This window comes from Mugil cephalus, chromosome 9, assembly GCF_022458985.1.
Source record: "Mugil cephalus isolate CIBA_MC_2020 chromosome 9, CIBA_Mcephalus_1.1, whole genome shotgun sequence".
Taxonomy (NCBI): domain Eukaryota; kingdom Metazoa; phylum Chordata; class Actinopteri; order Mugiliformes; family Mugilidae; genus Mugil; species Mugil cephalus.
In genome coordinates, this window is record NC_061778.1 from 13,471,971 (window position 1) to 13,495,763 (window position 23,793).

Genomic DNA, 23,793 nt, shown 5'->3' on the forward strand with positions numbered 1-23,793 from the left:
TCATATCATCGCTACATCCCAAGAATCCTAAATATGCGGCATTGATGAAAGATGAAAATGAAAGATGCGCATAAGCTTATGTTGTGCGTCATATGCAGTATGTCATTCCTTTTGTGTTCCTCTTTAATTTATTTATTATTTTCTTACTGCATTGGTTGAAAGTTAAAGTCACCCTAGTTGTATTCTCTGGTAGATTGGACGGCTAATGAATCTGCGAAGGGCAAAGATCTCTCTGGGAAAACAAAAAAGCCTGGATGTATGAAATTTTTGTCATTGTATTTAGTCTGGGCTGCTTTATGTGCCCGTATTGGACATTCATGTCCAACTTTTCCCTCTCGGTCAGTTCCCTCCCTGCAGAGTGTTCATTACACCCGGCTTACAAACCTGACGGTGATTTCACTTCACTCATTACTTTACTCTCAATCAACTTGTCACCCTGCTGTCGTCTGACTTCATTTGTTCAGGTACAGGTCTCGGGAATTTGTAAGTGCTGGACATCTCCTCATTAATACTGTTTAATGAATAGTGTCTAATGTTTGACCCAATTCATCTCAGCCAAACAACGTGTCAGGATTACGGTTTAACATTGAAGATATATACAGCGATCTGGCATAACATTACGGCCACTGACAGGAGAAGTAAATGACACTGACCGTCTTATACTGATACTGTGCTCTGCTGTTTTTGGACCTGGTATTAGCGTGGATGCTACTTAAACACGTACCACCCACATAGACCACACCAGGAATTATAGATCAAGAAATCAAGAAATCATTATCTGGACTGAATAACACTAAGCTAGTGTTGTTGAGGCCTTGTTTATGACGGCATGACTTTTGATCTCTTTCTCTCTCTCGTAATAAATAATATTATGACATGCTCTTTGAATGTGAGTCCAGGACTGTTGCAGTCTACAGTTCATTCCTGTTCCAGTGGCAGCACATTGGACGGCAGCCAGTTTCATAGATATTAATGGGCACTTTAAGTGGAGAGACGGTATGAATGGCGCAATGAAAGGGAGGACAAAGCCAAGTATGTGTGTGTGACAGAAAGTTGTGACGACTGCGTTGAATACAATGTCTGACCCTTGAATATTAAAGGATTTAATGTTCGGGAAGAAGGAGGAGATGTATAATGGCTTTCTATTATACGTGACTGTAGAGGCACAGTTTGTACTTTTAGTTCTATATTTAAAATTCACTAATGGATATTAGCTCAGAAGTACGATGTAAACAAGAGTATGACTAATGCATGAAATTAGGTGATGCCGTACCTCTCCATAATGTTTGTTTTTCTTTCTTTTACTCTCACTCACGAGGCACGAGTAAACATCGCAAATCAACCATTAAGGATCAGACGCTAAAGAAATAAACCTTGTTCCATAATGTTAGTGCTCAGGGTATTAAAACCGTCAAATATGTAAATACAGCAGCTGTATAGATAAGAATAAATTTTACCTTGTAGCTTGCTGTTCATCACCAATCATTGAGACCATATCAATAACAGAGGGAAGTATTGATCACAAACTAACAACCAACGACTTAATACTTATGGCAAGATTTTTTCCGTGTGCATGACAGTTGAAGTATTCAGCCGTCTTGTCCTCATGCATCTTCACTTCGGTGGTTTATAACTGTCAGAAACTCACATCTTTAGACACACATTGTGGTCTCTCAGTAACTTAACCACCTGGTCTCTGACTGCTAAACCAAAACTATGTAAATTAATCTGAATGTGTGCAGTATTTATATTGTGTGTGTTTTGTGTATTTTAGATAAAGAGACGTACTTTTAATTAAGATATTTATCCAAATTCGTCCATGTAAACTGTTATTACAGATAGCAGAGTGCACACAGCTGACAGCCTTTTCGTTTCTTTCCTCCTCCGTTTTGTGTTATGAGCATGCTGGTGGTGTCTGCGCTGCCAAATGGAATTGCCCTTACCTCTTATCGTTTCAGCCTTTTAGCAAAAAAAAAAAAAAAAAAAAAAACAGTTGCCACACAGTTTAAAAATAAGAAGTTGTTGGGTTCGCCTGAATTTCTTTGTTTTGGAAAAAAATGCGTTGGTTGTGTCGGCTCTGTTGGTTGAATCCTATAATGGCTTTTATCAATGAAATCAGAAGAAAATAACATATTGCATGCAGCATTCACTCAAACACAACTCTGATTGGTTAAAAAAAAGCTACTGTTGTCTCATATACGACCCAGCTGAATGTAAAAGGGTTAAGGCATTAATGAAGTTGTTTTGAACTTTGAATTTGCCTCCTTAGCCGCCATTGTACCGGAGAAACCGAGGGCCATATACCATATTTTTCTTGTTTGATGACCACTGATCCTCTGCTGCAGGTTCATCTGGGTATGTACACGCCTTTATTTGAGTGCAAAGAGCATGAGTATAGTCAACTATTTGAATTTTTGTCAAAGAAAGTTATCAACTAATGCAATGCTGACAAACTCACTGCAGATAGTCCTGACGGACCCACATCATTAATGGCGTCACCCTACTTGTGTAATGCAAATGGCAAGAAATGAAACATTTCAGGAAAAAAAAGTGTTATTTGTTCAGGAGAGTGAGACCATTTATCACATATAATGTGATGGAGTAGCTGTGGAAATCTTGGAGAGATGGAGATTCCAATGAATTTCATTTGTGGGCCAGTCAGCAGAACGCCTCCACATCAGAGGCTGAACGTTTTCAGAGATTCCGGGGAGTGTTTTTAAATTTGAAGCAAGATGAAAAAGGCGGTGCGCCATTATCTCGTTCAGTGCAATTACTGTGGCGGATTTGCTCAGGGAAGATTTGCTTTTATCATGTTTATTCAAATGTTTATGTTAATTTGTTAAAAGTGTGCAGGTTGTTCTCGTTTCCTTTTTTTTTTCTTTTTTTCGTGCGACTTGACGTCTCTCTCTGGGTGGGTGGTTGAAGTCTGTAAACAAGTTGAAAGGAAAGGAAAAAAATTCTGTATAATGTTGTGGGTTGTGATGAATTCAGAAAGAGGGATTCCCATGCTTTTAATTAAGAATACGTATAGATGCATAACACTGACAGAAATTGAGAGAAATGTGCCGCGTACGAAACTCTAACGTCCATTTCTAAAAGCAGCATTGAAGAAAAGTGGTGTTTAGATTGTTTCATGTGGAGCTGGAGTATAGAAATGAAGTCGAAGGAGTCTCTGGGTGGCAGACACTCTGCAATAATGAAAATGATGTAGAATGCTGCATTGATTTACTGGTGCCGGGCAGTATGTTGTGTTTCAGTGTGAGATAATAGTCTGTTAAATTGTAGCGAAGATAACCGTTCCAGTCACTTGGTTTGATTTCTTTCTTTATCAGCGCTATGAATTTGAGATGGACTGGCCTTGGCCTCACCCCACTTTGGCAGTGTTGTCCTTTCCTTCTTTCACACAGACACAGAGGGTGATGTTGACCGTTACAACAACGTTAGCACCGTGGGCCTCGCCTTCTTTTATAATTAGAAATCGCGCCGCGCTCCTCGTTCACGAATTCAAGTCACCGACTAGTCGCAGCGGCTGTAACGGAGGGAAGGATGGAGGGGCTGAGTGGATGAGAGCGTGTTGCTTGGAAGAACAGGCTCGGAGCGCGACGACTGTCTCTCTCTGGGTGTCATCCTCCTTAATCACTAAAGCAGGGCTCCCAAGAAGTCGTCACCGGGGCTGTTTCAGTCAGCAGAGGAAAGCCTTGACTTGTGTTTTGTGGATTAAATTATATTCAGTTTACAAAGCATGTGGAGAAAGCTTTGACGTGGTGACGAGTGATGCCCTCAGGCTCTGCGCGGGGTATGTGTCCCATGCCATGTGTTAGAGTTAAGGCAGGTGTTTTCAGATATCCTGCTGCACCGAGGTCTCGCAGTAGATGTCACAGCCTGTAGCAGCTGCGTTTGTTGTGAGGAGGGAGACAACTCTGGTTTATGCCGTAGACATGTTGACGGCTGAGGTAGCGAGCTTCTAGTCAAATCGTCTGTTACAAAGGAAATTGCTGTTACATTTAAATTTCACTGTTATCCCGCTCTCAAGCTGGATTGCAAATTGAAGGATTGTGGTTCAGATCTACAAGAGAGGGAGTCTTTGTTGTGTGTTTGATGTGTTTTTAGTCCTAAATGTTTTAAATTTCTCAGTGTTGCTCTCTACATGTTGCATTGAGATTGTGAGCGCGGTTGCTTTAATGTGCAGCCCCTCTGAAAATATAAACGACTTGTTAGTAAAATTGTAAATTGTAATTGCAACATTTAAAATCGATTAAGGTTTATTACGCACAAGATGGTCGACATCATTGCGGAATCTATGCCCACCAGCGCCTTCGGGATTGCCATTATTTAACGTGGTCAATTAAGACGCCAACAAGGACAATATTTTGGTATAAATGAAAAAATGCAAGAATAAAAACTCTTAATTCTGTCAAAAGTAATATAACGATAATAAAGAGCTACAGCCACGTTACAGGCTCTACAAGGCTAAATGCAAGAAAACAACACAGTAGCATGCTCACAGTGATGCTAGCATGCTAATGTTTAGCAGGTATAACATGTAAACCACCTTTTCTGCCCATCTTAACATACTAATATTTGCTATCATCAGTGCTTTTGCATGTATTTGGTCATAAACCAAATTAGTGATCAAAGACACACTAATATTTGGCCCAAAATTCATTGCTGTCTACCTCATAGTTGTCTGAGAATTCACTGTTTGGATCTTCAATGCTCAGGATCAAAATCATAGGATTCATGGTCTCTGCAAAGAGGATATCTGCGCGCGGCAGCCAACGCTGTTTGAGATATTTCAGTGTGGACCGAAGTGAGTGCCTAACCAACCAATTGACAGCGCAACATAGGCGTCCCTGAAGCCATGCTGGTAGCTCGGTAAAGACTGAACTCCAGCACAAGACAATGGGGTTAATGGTCTACGAAAACAGCTGGTCCCCGTGGCCCGCTGCATACAAGCAGGAAGGATGAACACAAGGAAAGGAAAGCCGCTCAGCAGCCCATGATGGTTAAAGCAGCCTGTGGCCTGGGGTGATATCACTGTGAGGCCCAGTGTGTGGCTGATCTGATTGAGACCATAGATCCAGCCTATCCTGGAGCACAGAGCTAAAGATGGCCGGCTGTCTCAGGGAGAAGGTGATTGATGGAGGCAACCACAATCTAATTTGGAAAGCAAATGAAAGGCGTATTCGTCTCATGTCAGAATACGCGGACATGTCTGCACGTACCGCCACCCGCCCGGCATCCGAAACCATTGTTTTGTTTGACTTTTAATTGTGTTTTGTGCATGTTTTGCTCGAGGAACATTGTCTAGACATATTGTCAGTCAGGATTTGGTCTGATGAATGTCTCTGTGACAGGTTCAATGTGGCAAATTGTACGAAATCCATGTGGGCTACACATACCTTGAGAGAATTCTCGATCAACAAATACTTTACCTCAGGCCTGTCTACATTTTACATTCAGGGAACATCCGTTATGCACATCTTCCATCATTTGTTCATCAGATTCATCATTCATGCCTGTTCTTGATCTTTTTCTGTCAGCCTTTGCCAGTTTGCTTGATTGTGGATATTAAACACTGCTCGATTGAATCAGTGGTTTTAAGAGATCTTAGAAAGTGCTCGTAGTCTCAAGTGAAACATTCATCAACTCTGTGTTGTGATTTTTGATATTGACACCCTAAACTAATTTCCTGGTTCATACTTTGCCAATACAAATTTCCTGAACCGTAGTTGTCACTTGTAGTTCAATAAAAGAGCGTTAGTCTCAAGAAGATGAAGTAGGAAATTAGTTCAGAAAATGAATTGTCTTTGCACATTATTTTTCTATATGTCATAAGCATCAGCATATATAATGCCAACTTTGAGCTGCAGAGCATGGGCTTCTCTTGTGAATTCAGACTTCATTTTCTACGAGGTAAAACAATTACTGGCAGGCAATACTGCAATTTGAGTTGATCAAATTATTGGGAGGCAGAGGAAGGATGGGAGTCACAGAGAGGTGGGTGGGCGGGACGCAGAGAGATACACGAGAAGATGAAATGAGAAGCCACAGGCAACGAAGTGGAGGACGTTGGAAAATAGGAAGGGAACCAATTAGACAGGACGAACGACAGAGCCACGAGGTCAGGAGTTTAGTTGGCCCCGCTCTCTTTAAACCTTAGACTTTGTTCACAAAACAATAACATCGATTCACAAATAGAAATAGATTCACAGTCTATCCAGCAATACAGTTCAGATATGGTTTGTGTTGGTCTAACTCAAGGGTCCCTTTAACTTCATCTGGCATGAGGGGCAAACATTTGAGGATCAGAGTTAAATAATTAATGTTGCATGTGCAATCGATATTTACTAGCTATGTGCAGCAAGCTAACCCTGATGGCCTGAGTGTGTTCTAGTAACGCGAATCAATGCGCAGCACACAGCTTTGCAACGAAATGAGTTTTACCCACAAATATAGTTAAAGAAATAAAGAAAATCAATCAATGGCTTATATAGCGGTTGGAAGCCGCTAATAAACCCATGCGAGAGGATGTCATTGAAAAACGGTATTAAAAAGTGATTAATAAAGTAAACAAAAACTCTAAAAATAAGTATTTTTATTTCTATAAATGTTCAACATGATTGTGGCCTAACAGTACTACCTCATTCACGACAAACAACTGTAGGCCACTACGTCTCCGCTAATGACTGCAGCTGTGATAGAACGAGGAAAACAAACAGACATCTGGAAAAGCTAAAGACCATTTGAAGTGACAATGTGTGAACATGAAAAAAAATATGTTTTCTGACATGTCGCACATACATGTTAACATCTAATTAAACAGCACGCCGTGAGGCAATCAAGAGGGAGTCAATTAGTAGCCTAAAAGTCTCAAGTAATACTCAGGCATTTGATTTGATTGGATTTATTTGACAATTTCATTTATAATAACACCAGCTCTGTCAAAACATACGTGCAAAAGAAGAAAGAAGAAAAAGTCAGGATTGCACAATAAAGCCCAGAGGCTTATTTCCGTTGTGGTCCTTGGAGGAGGAGGAGGAGGTGGTGGAGGGGAAGGTCAGGACAGCAGATCTAAAATGGCCAGATAAACCTGACAAGCTGCGAATGGTTTTAAGATTTCCTGGCAATCTATTCCATAAAGTTATTGCCACATACAAAAAACTTTCCTTCCCCATGGTACTCTTAAACCTGGGTGGAACGAAGTCTGTGGAACTGCCTGTAGTGGAATGGTTATGAATATCCCTCACCTGGAGGAAACAATTATTGAGGGACATCACAATGCACAATTCTATGCATCATGCACAGCTCCATCTGTGAAACTGTTTCCTCTACTTTTGATCACCCAAGATTCTTAAAATGAAAAGGTGATTAAGGTGAGTTCTCATCGGGAGTTTCAGAATAACGCTAACGACTTTGTTTTGAGAAGTCTGTAGTTGGATTTTAAGGTATGAAGTTAAGCCATTATACCAAGAACAGGCAGGCATTGTCAGGCATCTTTTTAGCCTGGCCTACATCTAACATAAGACTGTCCAGCACACAGTCAAGGTATTAAAGCACAGTGTCACTAACAACAAAATTAAAACCAGGGGACTTTTTCAATTTCATCTTTGTTCCAAACATTATGGATTCTGTTTTTCCTAAATGGAGTGACAGCTTGTTATCAGTCATCGACCTGCTGATATTAAGAAATATTATTAAATCAAGAAAAAACAGTACTGCAGAGTCATCAAAGTATAAAAAAATTCACTCGAAGAAACAGACTTCAGGTCATTAATGAATAAAATGAAGAGTAGTGGTCCGAGTACAATCCCTTGTGGTACTCCAGTCCATAGGCCTAGAATGCTTCCTATCTTTGAGGTAAGATTTGCCCAACTGATTGCTTTGTCATTAAATCCAGAGGTTTTCAGTTTGGACAATATATGGCATGATCAACTGTGCCAGATGCCATACAACAAGGAATTCCTCGTTCTATCTCCCTCCTGATGTAGTCACTTAAATACAATAAAGGGGTATCTTGTGGAGTGGGATTTACAAAATCCAGACTGAAAATCATATCTTAATTTGTGTGAGGACAGGTAGTGGTCAGTTTTACTAAAAATTATCTTCTCAAAGATCTTTGACAGGCAGCACAAGATAGAAACAGGTCTATAGTTCTCGTGATCTAGTTTGCTCCCTTTCTTGTATAGAGGCACCACTCTACCAAGTTTAAAATCACTAGGGAAAAGACCTTGCTCAATTGAGAGATTTACAATATGGGTAATGCATTGAGTAATGATTTCAGCTCCGTTTCTAATCAATCTCGCTGGAATATTATCAAGGTCAGTTGCTTTGGAGCAGCAGGCAAAGCCCAGAGAGAGAAATGACAATATCTTACCTGCACTGGTAGAAATTTTACCTCTTCCATCTTGGAGGTCCATGTAGCGGGACCAGGTGGCAACTCTATTTAAAAATGCAGCAACTGCCATTTTTAAAAGGTCGCCAAGTGTAACACGTTCACTGAAGAGGCCACCTGGCACTGCTATGACTAAAATGGTTTTAGCATGCCAGGTGCTACATCTCTGCTGCATCAAATTTGGTTGCAGTTGAGAATTATTAGAGCTAAGTATTATATTTGAAACCTTATCCACAGAAGCCAGCGTAATTCATTTTGTCCAGCTGTGACTGACTAAATTTGAGGATGTTTTTGAAGCATACTGTTTTGCCTCTTTACTTCATTTTACGGCAGCAGTCAGCATTGTCTTGAAGGACATTCTTAAGATGTTTTTGTGGCCTCCTGCCCTTAAGTAGATTAAGTCTTTGTTGTGCTACATTTTTGTTGCATCATTGCCCCCGAGTTCCTCTTCTCAGTAGAACCCAGTGTTGTTCATTTTGGCCGTACAGTTTCGTATTTAGTACTGATGAATCTTGGTGGAAAAGGTGGAAATAAAAATAAAAAGGCTTGTTCCGAAGGAGTTAAAAAGACAAGTGTGTCTGAGACGACATTACTTGTTAGAGTGGATGTTGTTTGCACATTATTCAGCTTACATCCCTTATTTTGCGGCAATAACCAATTAGCATTCAAGTTATGTGGAAAGAAAGCCTTGATCATTACAGACATGGCATACATTGCCCTGTTTGCGTGTGCTTTTATCTGGAGTATTTTCTAATTACTCACAGAGACCACAGCTCTCTGCAAGAGTTTGCTATGCATAATACACCACCTGCAGATCACGAACCTCTGTATTTGTATATCATAGTTGTGTATTTTGCTTTAGGAAAGCCACATAAAGAGAAACAAGCCCCCATTAGTGTTTCCATCAAGATCAAACTCTCATGACCACATTGGGATGAAAACTGTTAACGGCCTGAAGTATGTCACTCATGAAAGCATGACCATTATGAATCAAAGGGATAGATGTAGGATCATCAGTAGAACATAACAACAGATGCATAATTGCTCTTAAAACATGTTTCCATTAGCGCACTCCATAAACACCATTGATTTTTAGCAAAGATTATAGTTTAAGCCTGCAGGTTCAAATCCTAATTAAGATGATGGTCTGCTGTGGTAAGAGGACGGTATTACCTAACAGATAATGTTCGTGATAACATCACATTTTATGGAATGGATGGATGAAATGTTACACCCGGAAGCCTCTGAGATATTATCTCTCACAGAAATCACTGATATTTTTCTGCAGTGTTTAAGAGAAATAGAGGAAATATTTGACGTAACACTTGAAGTGCCAGTCCTCTAGCTTCTGATCAAAATACAAATGTTCAGTGGGTGTCTTCACGTTTTATCAATGTAAACTAAAGAGGGCACATATATCTGGCACTGTGCGAATGCCATTAATGATGATTTATCTAGATGTATATAAATCATATATGTATGTACACTGGTCAGGCATAACATTATGACCACTGACATGAAACACAAATAACATTGACCATCCAATGGTTTGCTACTTAGACATCTTGTTACTTAGACAAGTACCACCCACCTAGACCAGACGAGGTACCTGCACTGCATAGCAATGACACTTATTGATGGCAGCAGCCATCCCCAGCAGGATGCAGCCTGACACACACACACAAACAAAAATAGTTTAGGAACAACTCAAAAAACACTTAGAACAGCACAGGGTGTTCACATGGCCTCCAAATTCACTAGATACCAAACTGATCATGTATCCGTGGGATGATCAACAGAGGCCCTTCCACTCAACCCACAGGACCCCCCACCCCACCCACTACACCCACCCCACCCACTAACAACATCCTGTCACCAGACATCACAGGACACCCTCACAAGGCCCATGTCCAGTCTCTGATGAGTCACAACTGTTTTGGAGGTGCAATGAAGACCTACACAATATTAGGCAGGTGGTCATAATGTTATGCCTGATCTGTCGATCACAAACGTTGTATCTTCCTCAGAACTTTGTAAACAGCTTATGTTTGTACTTGCTAAAATTCTGTAATCAACAAATAAATGACACATTAATGTGATGTCAAATACAGGGAATTAAAATAGAATTACATTATTGCTGCCTTCAGACCTTTTGTTGAGAACCGCCCTTGTCCTTGAGCTACCACATGCCTTACGCGTGCGTTTTGTATGCCTGTGTGTCCATGATTGTGTTGATTTCATTTACAGCCTGACGTCTAAGCAAATGCAAGGGCCATTTGACATTAAAACGTTTAATACATTCATAAATTAAACTCAGAATTCAGTGCAGCTGCTGGCACGCGCCAGCGCGCATCTCTCAAGGCCCTTTCTCAATGTCAGCTCATCTTCATGGTCAAGCATCTCATCAAAAAGCCATTATTGTGTGTCGTTGTGTGTGTCTGTGTGTGTGTGTGCGTCAGCTGCCTGTGATTGGCAAACAAGTTGAGAAAGAAAACAGACTCCAAAACAAAACTTGAATTACCTGGTGAATAACAGACAATACAATAGAGGGGTCGGATGCTTTATGAAGCACTAAGGGCATGAGACTCGTAACGATCACAGGAGTGTGTAAATTAGCTTATGGCAAACAATGATGGTAATGAATGACTGCTTATACGAGGGGAGATGAGGCTGGAAGGAGCAGAGGCAGCTGATAATGAAATATTGTCAGAGAAGCAGTTGAAATGAGCCGAAATAGTTTTGCATGTTTGTTTATGGAGTATTAGGGTTCGGTGTTAGAAATGTGAAAGGATTTTTCTGCAGCTGGAGTTGCAAGGTGGCTCGCTGGAATGTGTGGTAGCGAAAAAAGGTGCACGGGAGGTGCTGATGACGTCTTTTATCAGTGAATTGAAGGTTGTGTTCACTTTTACAGAGTATGTTGTCAAAGGGAAATGTTTCAGTGGTGAAGAACGGTATAAACCCAGTCGATAGACACACATAGGAGACTGTCCATCTATTTCTGAAACCAGGACGTCTTGGGTGCCCGAAAGAATATAGGGTATGTTTTGGTTTGTGACGACGAGATTGATTTTGTCTGCTGGTCATAAATCAGATGTCAATGTTCTTGTCTCAGTGATCGACTTAAAGGGTAGAATTTGAATCTTGTTGAAATATAGATTTTTTTTTTTCCTTACGAAACGTCTCTTGCCAGCAGTAGAGTCATCAGCAGGATTCCCTGACAAAACCTCCGGAGGTCGTGCTGCTGCACCGTCTGCTTCCATGGAATCGGTGGTAAATTATGCATATACCTGTGTACCCCCAGGGGAAAATATTGTACTCCGGGTCATGCATTATAAATGAACGTGAACAACTGTAGGATGCACCGACGCCTGGTATCCTTAGGTGAGGTTAAAACCCACCAGGATTCAAAGTCATGTTTCTTTGGTAATTCTGTCCACCTTGGAGACACGTGGGAGGACACTCTAGTAGTATTGAGGCTACTGCTGAGGATCACTCACAGGCTGCCGGGATCAAAAAGGTCTATGAAATCCTTCCTGTACACCTCAGGCCTACAACATTAGTTTCCCGAAAGTCCGCGGCGTTGCGTCAGTTGGAGCTTTGTCAGGAACCCACCCGACCTTGTCTTCATTGTCATATCTGGGTCTCTTTGTAGAGTCTCACCATTGAGTGGCACCTCTCCATGCTAATAAAACCAAATCGTTCTTTTTTTTTTCTTTTCTTTTCTTTTTTTTTTTTTCATATGTCTTGAATATTGTCAAGTTCAAAGCCAACGCTGTCTTCTCAAGTTCCCATTCTGGGGTCACAATGTGCAAATGGATGTGCATCTCTGTTCGCCGCGAGAAGACGAGCGAGAGAGTAACAGTGGGAGAGAGTGTGTGTGCAGCTGCTCGTCGGTGTGTCTAGTGCAGAACTGATTTAAGGCCCCAGGCCACAGGAAGAAGGCTACTCTACACTCCAGGCACGTCCCTGAAACCAGCAGCAGAGGAAGCACTATTGCCATTCAGTGGCGTCGACTGCAGACACCTAAATGAGTCTGTTCTGTCCTGCAATGCCCAACGTGGCAGTCTGCCACTTACTCAACTTCGCTGGCTCCTAATATGGCCTCCCCCTCCCGCTGCTACCTCTCTCCTCTCGCTTGGAGTTCATCCTTCCTTTTTCTGCCTCTTTAAGCCCATCAGTCTCACAATCTTATCTGTGTCTTTTTTCGGCCCCCGCACTCATGCATCCCTCCTCGTCCGTCCTTGCGTTTAATCTTTCCGTCACCTTTTCTTTGCGTTCACAGTTCAGCTACCGCTCCCCGTTCGGGTTAGCGTCCTCTCACGGCTCGACATAAGCCAGAAGCGTCAAACTGACGCGCTCGGAAGTGGCTGGAGGGTTCGGGATATGTGTAGTTTGTGACCTAAATGTGTCGCGGCCGCGGTCACGGAATTACGAGCGTGTCGCGAGGGAAGCTCTTCCTCTCCGAGGCGTCTTTGTGCTAATTAACGCGCATGAGCCTGGGAAACAAATGTTTATTTACCTGCTGTAAATTATTTCAGCCTGTCAAAATCTACACAGGCCGTGTCAACTCTGTGGTAATGGCTTGTCAATCAGAATAACTTCCGCTGAATGGCGATGGAAAAACGTGACCCACAAAGTGAATCGGCTCAAATGCCTTTTGCTGAAATGAAAATATGGTCCTCTGTGTTTGGGATCATAGCTAATCATGCACCCGGTTTCCTTTAGATCATTTTCCTCACCGTCTGTCATCTGTTCTCTCTGCCCCTCTGGAGCTTTTTACTTTGCCTTCCTTTCCACGATCTCATGTTCTGTATTATGTGTTTAACTAAACTATTTTTTTTAATTTTTTTGTATCTGTGTTGACTTTCAACCAATATAATAAAAATTTGTCTGTGCAATGTTGACGAAAAATGTTCCGGCAGCTAGATTATCAAACAATAGAGGGATTACGGCTTTTGTTTTGATTGAATCTGTTTGCCTCTGAATATATTATTTTACACTCACTAATGTCTGTCTGGATTGTTAGAGAAAACGCTGAGGATTTGTTTCTTCGCGGCTGCGTGTCGGCGCCGTCGCCGTACACAACTTTTCACCTAATGTCTTTTTTGCCACCTGGGTTGTTGGTGGGAAAAAGGAGCTGGATGGCTGTTAGCATGAGGGACGGTGTGGTGACAGCTTTTGAATTCTAAAAGCTTTATCGGTCCCCTGCAGCCTGCCTGGACAGTTTTTCTGCTGCCTCTCATCTCTCCTGTGTGTTGCATTGAATATGGTTCTCCAATTGGGGTCATGGCACCGGCCGATAGGAAGCTATATTCTTTTGTAACTAGAGGCAGAGCTAAAGAGTTCAGCATTAAGAACAGCAGCAGAGAGGTAGAGAGCTGGCAGGAGCTGGCAGGTCTGACCACAAGCTGACTGACGAACCCTTTGAAGAGTCTCTTTGATGCACTGCAAACATCAGAAAACAAGAAATACAATGGTGAGATTTGCAAAATACAGATAACGGCTTCAGGGCAATGCCCTCCAGTGCACTAGTCCTAAGTGTTGTCACATTCTTGGTGATTGCATATAGAAATTTAGCTAAAAAAAAAAAAGATCTGGAGCTTTTCATTATTTCATATTATCTTTATGAAATTGAATTGTACAACTATCCTGATTTAGTTTTCCCCACTTTCTTTGTCCAGTGATGAGTTCAGATATTGTCTTCAATATTATATAACCAAAGATTTTCTCACTGGGATAAAAAAAGAACGTATTAAAAGAGCTTCATCAGACCTTTTAACTTCTATCACCAAAAGTCCTCCCACAGAAGATTCACAGTAATTTATCAGAAGCTGAATATAGATGAATACTTTTATTTTGTATTTGAATATCAAATGAATGTCATAACAATGAGTTGCTCCGAGACTCAAACTGTGAATATGTTGGATGTAATTTTGGAATTGGCGATGACGTTTGCGCCTGAAATATTTTCATATCCATTTAGAGCCGTGGTTCCCAAACTGGAGTGTGAGTCAGAGATCATGAGAGGGCCCACTGTGTTTTAGTAATAATGATAATGATGAGTCAAAAAACTACAACACAAAAAAACTAGTATGCTACTTGCATCTCTGTGGCCATGACCAGTTTAGAAGCACAACTAGGATGAGCTCGTCAGCTATCTGTTCTCTCACTGGACGAGCTGGTCCTTCTCAGCTGACTGACAAACGCAAACAGGCTGAAGACTCACAAGTATCAAACAAGAAGGTAGAACTACATGTCAAGAATCACTTAACTTTGTTCCTTTAAAGAACAGGACCAAACCTGGCTCAGTTTGTCATGTGGTGCAAGTAAAGGGAGCTCCGAGGATTAAAGTTTGGGAACCACTTACTATGAGGACATTTTTTTTGAAGCTTCTACCGCCTGAGCGAGGCCTGCAATCTTTCAGTTTCAGACTTTTTGCTTTTAGTACTAGCAGCAGCATTACAGTAATGGCATATACTGTACATTCCACCTGAAATGTGGTAGGAGTGTTGGGTTGCTATACTGCACTCCAGAGCGCAGATAAATCAAAGCCTTCCTAACCCGTCACCTCTGCTGCAGCAGCTCTTTGGTGCTGTCTTGTTTGCCCATTTGTCCCTCTTTCCAGATCACCTATAGAAATTGATGCTCACGCCAAAGCAAAAACAGAAAAATCCATATTGCTCCCCTGCCCTTTTCCATATTACATTGATTTCACGGTAAAATATCAATCTGCATATGTCATGTACCGCAACTCTCAAAGTCATGCTAGTAGTAAATCGACATAAAGTCGCATCAGGACAGTTTTTCATCAAGTTCTTTTGTTTTATTATTATTATTTTTTTTTTTTTTCCTTTGCGGATCCAATTAAGGAGAAATCTCCATCCAATATAAGCCGCGGTGCATTTTGTTCATGAAGTGCAAACAACATTTTTGAGTACACTTTGATTGAGTACACACACACACACATGCACACACACACAAACTCATTAACTTGGTCAGTCACTGCCGTGTTGACAGCTGTGAAAAACTGCTCCCATAAAATCAGCTCTCACTTCACTTTCTGTAACTATTAATTAGGAAATATCCAAGTTATCAGAAGAAACACGCTGACACGAGGTTCCCCCTATAGTGCGCCGCCTGTTTTTCTCCCTCTCCGAACTTTTCCTGAACAGATGGAAATACCTTTCTGCTAACCAACAACTAAAAACATTGATTTACGTTACAATAATAATAAAGGGTGCGTGTGAAGAAATGCGGCGAGACGCGCGGCACCGCACGCCATCTGCGAACTGCACGGATGAAATGAAGGTTTCACATTCCCACCTCGCTTTGGCTCTGCAGCTTCACAGCTGGCTTCGCAGCTACAGCACGTGTGTGATGGAAATGTGTATCTACATTTTATATTTATCACACTTTTGATTTATTTTTTTTTTCCACGACGCGCATTTTGACTTGTTCAGCAGCCACTGGTTGTATCAACCGTGGCATTTGCTGTTGTGCGACGTGAGTCATAGTGATTGGTTCTTCCATGACAAAACATGTACTTGTTTATTGCTGAGAGTGACATTTGTTTCTCAGTCAGCGTATGTATCACCCGTTTGTGTCACAACATGTTAGCTCTTCCGCATCTTGACTGGAGCTAATAATGCTGCGATAGCGTAATCATGTAAGATTAAGTTGGAGTTTGAACTTGGAAAGTGGGTGAGTCCGGTTTCTACTGACTGATAATTATAGTTGGCAAATTAGTTGTTTGTGCAACCTACTAAATTAACAATTACCTGTTTGTCAGTTGCCATATGAAGTGTGTTTATGATGTTCAACACTTGTTTCTGAGCGTGAAAGGCTGAACATTATCTGTGCGAGCTTTGTCTACCCATTATTTTCTATAATTGCTACAGACCAAATTTTATTTGAGCGTGAGAGCTTGCAGAAAAAATCCAAGGCTTCCGGCCAATCGTCGCTGTGCAGATGGTCCAAAATACATGAGAACAGCTTCATCAAGTCTCGTCGTAATCCTGTTGTAGTGCAGTGGGTTGTGGGTATTTTAAAAAGTGCCCTGCAGCTAGTCTGGACTGTTTCTGCTACATCACAATCATATCAGTAGCAAATGTTTCTTAACCAAAGGACAGCTGCTTATTTCTCGTAATGTGCTATGATTTTATGCACTTACAATGGAGAGTTTTTTTTTTTTTTTTTTATGCAAGCGCGGAGGATTTATTCAAAGTCGGTTTCCTTTTGTTGTTTTTAAAACTGCTGGACACTTCTGGTATTTTTCTGCCTTCACATATGCAGTGTTAAAGATATTTATTGCATTACATTTTGAATCCCTAATTAGAGTCTGCAATGCACGGTGCGAAATGACTCCAGTTGATGACATTTACTGGCAACAGTACAGTTCATTTGAAGTGTTGACGTTGCGCTTCAGACGTGGTCCTGCAATGCTGCTGCTCAACTGATGTAAAAGTTACTGTGTCTTTTATTGGTCAATGCCGGTGAAGTACAAAAGGAATTTTAATCCTTTTGGCAGCGTGTGATAGGAAATGGATTCTGTACCTTTGGCTTTTATATGGCAGCCTGAAGCTTTGAGATGGGTAGAACGTAAAGAAAGGGAAAAAAGGGAGAGGGAGGGGAAATGAGTCGGAGAGAAGAGCCGGCTGAATGAACATTCAGCAACAATATCCTTTCTGCTGAAACTTTACGTATGTCAGCACTTCAAAAAGTTTCCCCGTTGCTGTTTAACCCACATCCCGCCAAGAGCTCCGCATATTCATTTGATCTAACCTTTTATTGCGTTGCTGCTGTAAATCGTCTCGAGCTTAGACCCGTGCGTTCCTTAAAACTTGTTGCAAGTAATTACAGACGAGTGGATTTCCCAGCTGAGCGAGACTTTGAGCACAACAATTGATTCATCTCCGTGGAGTCACTTTAGTCGCTGGAGGACTTCCATGACATGTTGGTAAAGTAGCAGCGGTAGTAGATATCCGTTTTTTTGTCACACTGTCTCTTGAGTGAGAAACCAGCTCCATATAATGAGATCAAAACGGCGACAAGACCAACCACCAGAACTTAATTATCGTCTACCAGCGATATAACAGCGTGCTTGTTTGCCTCAATGGTCAAATGTGACAGCTGAACTAAAAATGGTTGGGCCCAGTCGTTGAGGTGTTGAAAGAGGTGTGCGCGGTTGGTAAAAGGAATCGAGACACGCCATTAATAATCCAACCCGCGCTCGTTTTTTTTACCATAATGTTAAAGTACGCTGGGTGAAAGTTAGAGCTACGCTTACGCTCATGACTTACGACTGAAGCTTTTAGCGCTTAACAAGGACTTAATGGTTATGTATGTGTGTGTGCGCGCGCGAAGATAGATTACGTGTCAAGTTCATATGTGCTTACAGTGACTCACCGCATCTGGTGTGACGTAAGAGGGCGATTTCACCGCGGCGCTCGGTGATTAGGTGGATCTCCAGGGAGAAGTTTAATTCTCCTCTGAGTAAGAGTGCCATTAAAATGCAATGACATGAGATTAATGCTCATCTTGTAAGTGACATTTACTTTCTCATTTACTGTGGAAATTGTCTGGCAATATTGTGCGCCAGGCGTTGTTTGGAATGCTGATGAGTTCGGAGAGCTGTGCGAAGCGTGTGCCGTGACAGTATGAAAAATGCCGGATGTTCCGTGCGAGGAGGAAGGGGCCGTCTAGCTGAGTAAGGGACAAACCGTAAAATAAGACCATCAGCAGAAGTGGACGGTGAACTTTGAAACTGCGGTTTACAGTGTAGACTTGCGGTGTGTTGGATAAATGACTGCCCTCAGAGTTAGTAATGGGACTGCGGCACCAGATATGTAATTTATGAAACACCACCGCTGTTTGAAAGTTGCTTTTTGAAAATGTGCAGTTCGCTCGCGCCTTTGTTCGTCTTTTGATTTCCCTTGCGCTCTTGTGATTTTTACTTAAACCCTATACAGTGTGAAGCTGATTGCACTTCACGAAAGATTGTGTCCTCCTGCTTTATATAGCCATATTCATCCTCTTTTGTGTTTTCTGACTCATGTTTCTTTTCTTTTCTTTTTTGCTCTCTCTCCTACAGAGTGCCTCAGCTCAGCCTGCAGAGACCGAACTGTGTGTGCGCGCGCGTGTGTGTACATACACACTTGTGTGGGAGCCGAGGGGCCACACACTGTATGCGTATGTGAGATGAGGAGAAGCTAAGTGGCTACCGCAACCACGCAGATCACACAGCCTCCTGTGCTGCAAGATGGATTAGAGCCCCACACCTCAGGAGATCAAAGGTAGGGGAAGATGTTTGGTAATCAGCCGCCACTCTCCTGCCCTGTTCAATGACTGCATGGGGAGAGTGAAGGAGGGAGAGAGAGAGGGAGAGAGAGGGAGAGAGAGAGAGAGAGAGAGAGAGAAAATAATGAATGACAATGAGTTTAGATTGAGGACTTTGTGCCATCTGTGTTCTGAGGGCTGTCATATCCATGTGTGTAAGAAAGACTAATGGACGTCATGAAAAATTCTGTTATCGTTTCATTTGTCAAACTTTCTATAGCTCTTTGAAAGTGCTTCCATCTATACTTAACCACTTAAACCTAAAAGCCCGGAAACACCAAACCTGCATCAAACAACTTCCTCCAGCAAAGGCCGACTGTGACATCGCTTCAGGTCACCTGTGTCTGGTCCATAGACTGTGGGCAACGTGTCCCCACTTCGTTGCATTGCCCAAACTGATGCTATTTCCCCAGGCTATTACAGGCGGTGCCATCCTGTAACTTTGGAGCCAGAGTCTGCGCAATATGGTCTGTAATCGATAACCCACCCAAACTACCTCCAAACGCACTCGTGTTTTCATTTAATTAATACTGCGCTCAGCTCTACTTTCACCAGTTATAAAAAAAATGGCGGATTATACACTGCGCTTCATTTTTTTATTTATTTATTATTGCAGTTGGCATTGCAGCTTGTAGTGATCATGATGTCACATCCTGTTTCTATAACTATTTAAAATGGAACTTCTCAGAAAAATAGAGACTTGAAAATTATGTGTATTTTAGTGTCCCACCTCTTCCCATCCATTAACATGGAGCAGGTGGAGCTTAGGACCTATACTGCAGCCAGCCACCAGGGGGAGCTCTACTTGCTCTGACTTAATTTGTGAGGCGCTGTTCTGTCGTCCATCTTTATACTGTCTATGGTCTGGACCAACAAGTTGCACTTGAACACACTGCGAAGGCTGCAGCCTGTGGTGACCTGACACATAAGTTCTGTGCTTGCATGAAATGAAATAACTGCTCATACCAGCAGGTGGCAGTAGTCTGTTTTCATCATTCAGAAAGAGAAGTCGGAAGAGCTACAAGCTGAGCTGGTCTCTCTTGACTCATGCCGATGAGTTTGTCTACATTTGATTCATTGTAGAGGAACGTGTTATACTGTAGTTGAATGACTGGATACTCAGATGAGATGAGCTGTTTGAACTTTGTTATGTAGCGTGCTTTTGTTATTTCAGGTTCTCTCATCGTGCACTGGTTTGCTCAGCTGAACAGCCAGAAGAGAGAGCGATCTCTTATTGACACACTCTGCTGCCAATTCCACTCACTGACTCAGTTAAAAGCTGCCGACAGTGATCCAGCTAGTAGCAATGGTGCGAGACACAGAACAAAAACTAGTGTCACTGATGCTCACAGGCTACGTGACACCGCTAACAGTTAGCTGCATGTATCACCTACGTTCAGAATTAACCACTGTAGGAACTGCTATCGGTAATATACCTTGTATTACTGTGACCATCCACAGTACATTGCCAGTACCTTTGTGGATCATCATTAAAAGACGATGTACAAGTGACAATACATACGTGACATATCACCTATGGACAAGAATCATACACAGCAGTGAAGCAAGTAGTGAAACAAAACATGAGCAGAGACTAAATTTGTTTTGAAATGTGTTGCCGGTTTGTGGCAGAATTGGTTTATACTGCTGACACCACTTAAGGCGGATATCTGGGTTCAAGAGGTTAATTCAAGCGGAAAAGTATCACCAATCTGAAAACATTACTGGTAAACATCAAGATAGACCTCTGAATTGCCGCCCACATCTCCAATTTTGTCAGCGGTTCCAAAAGACCTGGAGTTGCAGACACCACAGAGCCGGGAAAAAACACACACACTTCTGCTCGCCGTTGCTATTAGTATGCTGTATCACTTGCTCTATCTATAAATAAAAGCAACAGCAGAGGCAACAAGTTCTCCAGCAAGTTCTCCGGGAGGGGTTGAAAGTAATTCTGGAAAATGGGGGGAAAACGCTGACTGAATTAGAAACAGATGAGGCAGGTTAAAGAAAAATAAGGACGGAGCATAAAGGTGAAGGACGCTGATAACGCGCCGCGAGCTGATATACTCACCTGGAGCTCTGCTTCCAGCGGCTGCACAAGAAACTTTATGCTACAAAGATAGTAGTCGCTGTGTTCGAAGAACGGGAAATCTCCCAACTCTACAGCATGTCCTGCCAAAATAAATAAATAAAACGGCCATATCTCTATCTGCATCCTCATAGTGAAACACCCCGCGTTGATTTTTGTCGTCGCCACAATGTGTAAAAAGCAAAAGTGGACCTTTTTCCCATCACAAAATGTTTTTACAGCACTTACCACTGACAACAAAAGCTTCTTATTGGTCTATAATTCAGCACTGTTTGCGTGAAAATGGATTACTTTATTGGGATTTCTTCAGCTGAGAAGCTTTCGTCCGTCCATAAAAAAAAAAAAAAAAAAATGGAACCATAAAAAATGCATTTTCTATCTTCTCTTTTTACTGGTTTCTCCCCCATGTGCTTTTAACAACAAGCCCGGAGGATGAAGTTTTACCTTCAGTTACCTCCTCTCAAAAAAGGCACTTTCCTTTCCATTCTAAGTATCCTTTTGTAAAGATGTATGTTTCCCTCGTGATTTGTGTCAATAATTCCATATTTTTCAAAGCTCCTGTGTAAAAAAATGCTCCTCTTTGAAACTGTGACTAAGATAGAAATCTCAAATGCAAATCATTTAAATTTGTAGGAAACTAAGTTTTATTGCAATAAAATCAGACAAAGAAAGAAAAGAAGTCAAAATTAAATCCATCTAATTAAAACAAATAATCTCCCTGAGTGCTGTTATTACATGAGCTGACTACAACGGATGAGACAGGAGGCAATATTTCAACATTTTAGTACGTAGGTGATTTACGTCAGTAAACGTTGAATGCTTTTATTTTCACGTGTGTTGGAGGCAGCAACGAAACAAGGTTCCAGGTGACTTCAAAGTAACCTTTTGTCCTGAAAGCATAAAAGCAGGCAGACAATTTGAACACACCGTGACTTTCTGTTCTCTTATCCTCTCAGGGCCGCCTCTCTACTTTTTCTTTTCTCTGTGACCTCTCTTACGCTTGCATTTTGTTTGATTTCTGACAAGACAAGCTCACAAAAAGCCGCAGAAGAAGTTTATTTTTAGCCGAATAAGGTGCCAGACCGGACCCTATAGAAAATGACTGCTAGTGTCAGAGTTGTGAATTGCGCTGTTTATTTAGAGGACAGGATTCGTCGTCGTCTGGAGGGGAGCCTCCATCTGCTGCCCGCTGTGCTCTGTTAAGACAAAAATGACAAAGCATCGCAGGAGGCTTATTGGTGAACGGTGAGAGGATCTGGATCAGCAATCAAGCCGACGCGTTTTAATGGAATCAAAGAGGGGGAATGTTAAAGGGAAATGAAACGTGCATGTATTGGTCCTTGTACTGCGAACGAACTACCGTATTTCCTCTAATAGTGGCCGGGGCCTGAATACCTGGCCATTACTGGGAGCAAATGTTTATTAGAGGGGGGCCTTTATTTCTAATTCTTTTTGTTTCGTACAGGTATGTACCGGTATATTTGCTCAAATTTTTCACGGATGGTCAGAACGGATCAACGAATAAATGACACCATTGTATTAGTTTGAATATTCATTTATTGGGCAAATTGACGTATTAAAAACACACATTACGGTACCGTACACATGTCAAAACTTTACGGCAACTTAAATGCCCATATCATACTTATTCTTTGCGGGTCGATACTGAAGCGTTACGCAGCTTCTACTCCTGTATTTTGCTCTGCATGTTTCAAAACCTTCTCCTTGAAGTTCACATCAAATTTTCTGTTTTGCACCATGCTGCTAAAACTCCCTGTTTATACAGTGTTTCGTCGAAAAGCTAGTTTCGTGTGGCTCTTCAAATCTGTTGGTACTCGTTGTTACTACATTTGTCTGACATCAACACACACTGGCGCATCCATAATGATGCAACATAAGGTTATTTTCTCTTTGATCTGGCCTGTATTTGAGGCCGACCCTCGGCCACTATTAGAGTAATTACGGTAAATCCGAATTAACACCTTTGCTAAAGAGGCGATTCGAGATATTCGAGCAGATGGACGTATAGAGCATAGAGAACGTTTCAATAGACGGCTTTGTTACGGCAATGAGACGATGGAACGGAGGATAAAGATATTAAACAGTTGCTAAAATCAAAGATCACCTGCTAGAGAGTCGCCATTATGAATTGATCGAGTGCTTCATTTCCCCTTTAAGAAGGACCCTTACAGTTGGAGATGAACAGCTATGTGGCATCAAGAGACCATGAAATGTTGAAGTGATGAGAGGCGATGCTAAGAGAGCGAGCAGAACTCATTTCAACTTTAAGGTGATTGACATACGACAAGTTGAGTGAGTTTTTCCCAAATGTTTATCACAAGGAAGCACCATCCAAGACTTCCTTCCACCAACTGCACCACTCTGATATTGGACTCGTGAGTGTCAGGCTAACCCAGATGGAGTGGCAGCATCATCGACAGTATTTCTTCCCAAATAAAAAGCTGTGATGGCAAAAGGACTCTGCTCTTGGCAATCCATAACTTTGATCTGAAAACTGTTTTAGGCCTGTCAGTAAAAAAAAGTGGATAAATGGCTCAGAGGTAATGTTAAAAACACATCAAAAATGTTGAAGCTCCGTCTGTACACATTCAGTATTTTATGTGCGTTTTCCTTTCTGAAATTGAAATTGGCTGGAGTTACCTGGGCAAGCGCGGTCTGGTTTCAGCGACCCAACTGTCGGCGACAAAGCGACAGCTGATGAGCAAATCGCTCTATATGTGGATGAGGCTTTAGAGAAAAAAAAGGTAGAATAAGTATACAGGGCAGTTTTTTTTTTTTTTTTTTAAATCAAATCTGCATTAAAATTGTCTTAAGATCTTACAGACGCTGTCACTGTCAGAGCTGTTCGTCCACCAGAAGGACACACTCAGCCTGTACGAAGAATGAAGGATAATTCACCATCAACTTTTCAATTATTGTAACAGAATCTCTACCACACAGACGCACACATTCT

General features: G+C 41.7%; 1 protein-coding gene across 2 annotated transcripts in view; it reads left to right on the top strand.

Annotated features, from left to right (window-relative positions):
* The window catches only part of grik4 (glutamate receptor, ionotropic, kainate 4), a 280,111-nt gene that overhangs the window by 53,253 nt on the left and 203,065 nt on the right, over positions 1-23,793 (top strand). For both annotated transcript variants that reach the window (XM_047594954.1, XM_047594955.1), the window contains one exon: positions 18,486-18,687. The gene's annotated coding sequence lies outside the window, so the exon portion shown is untranslated. The remainder of the gene's footprint in view (positions 1-18,485; positions 18,688-23,793) is intronic.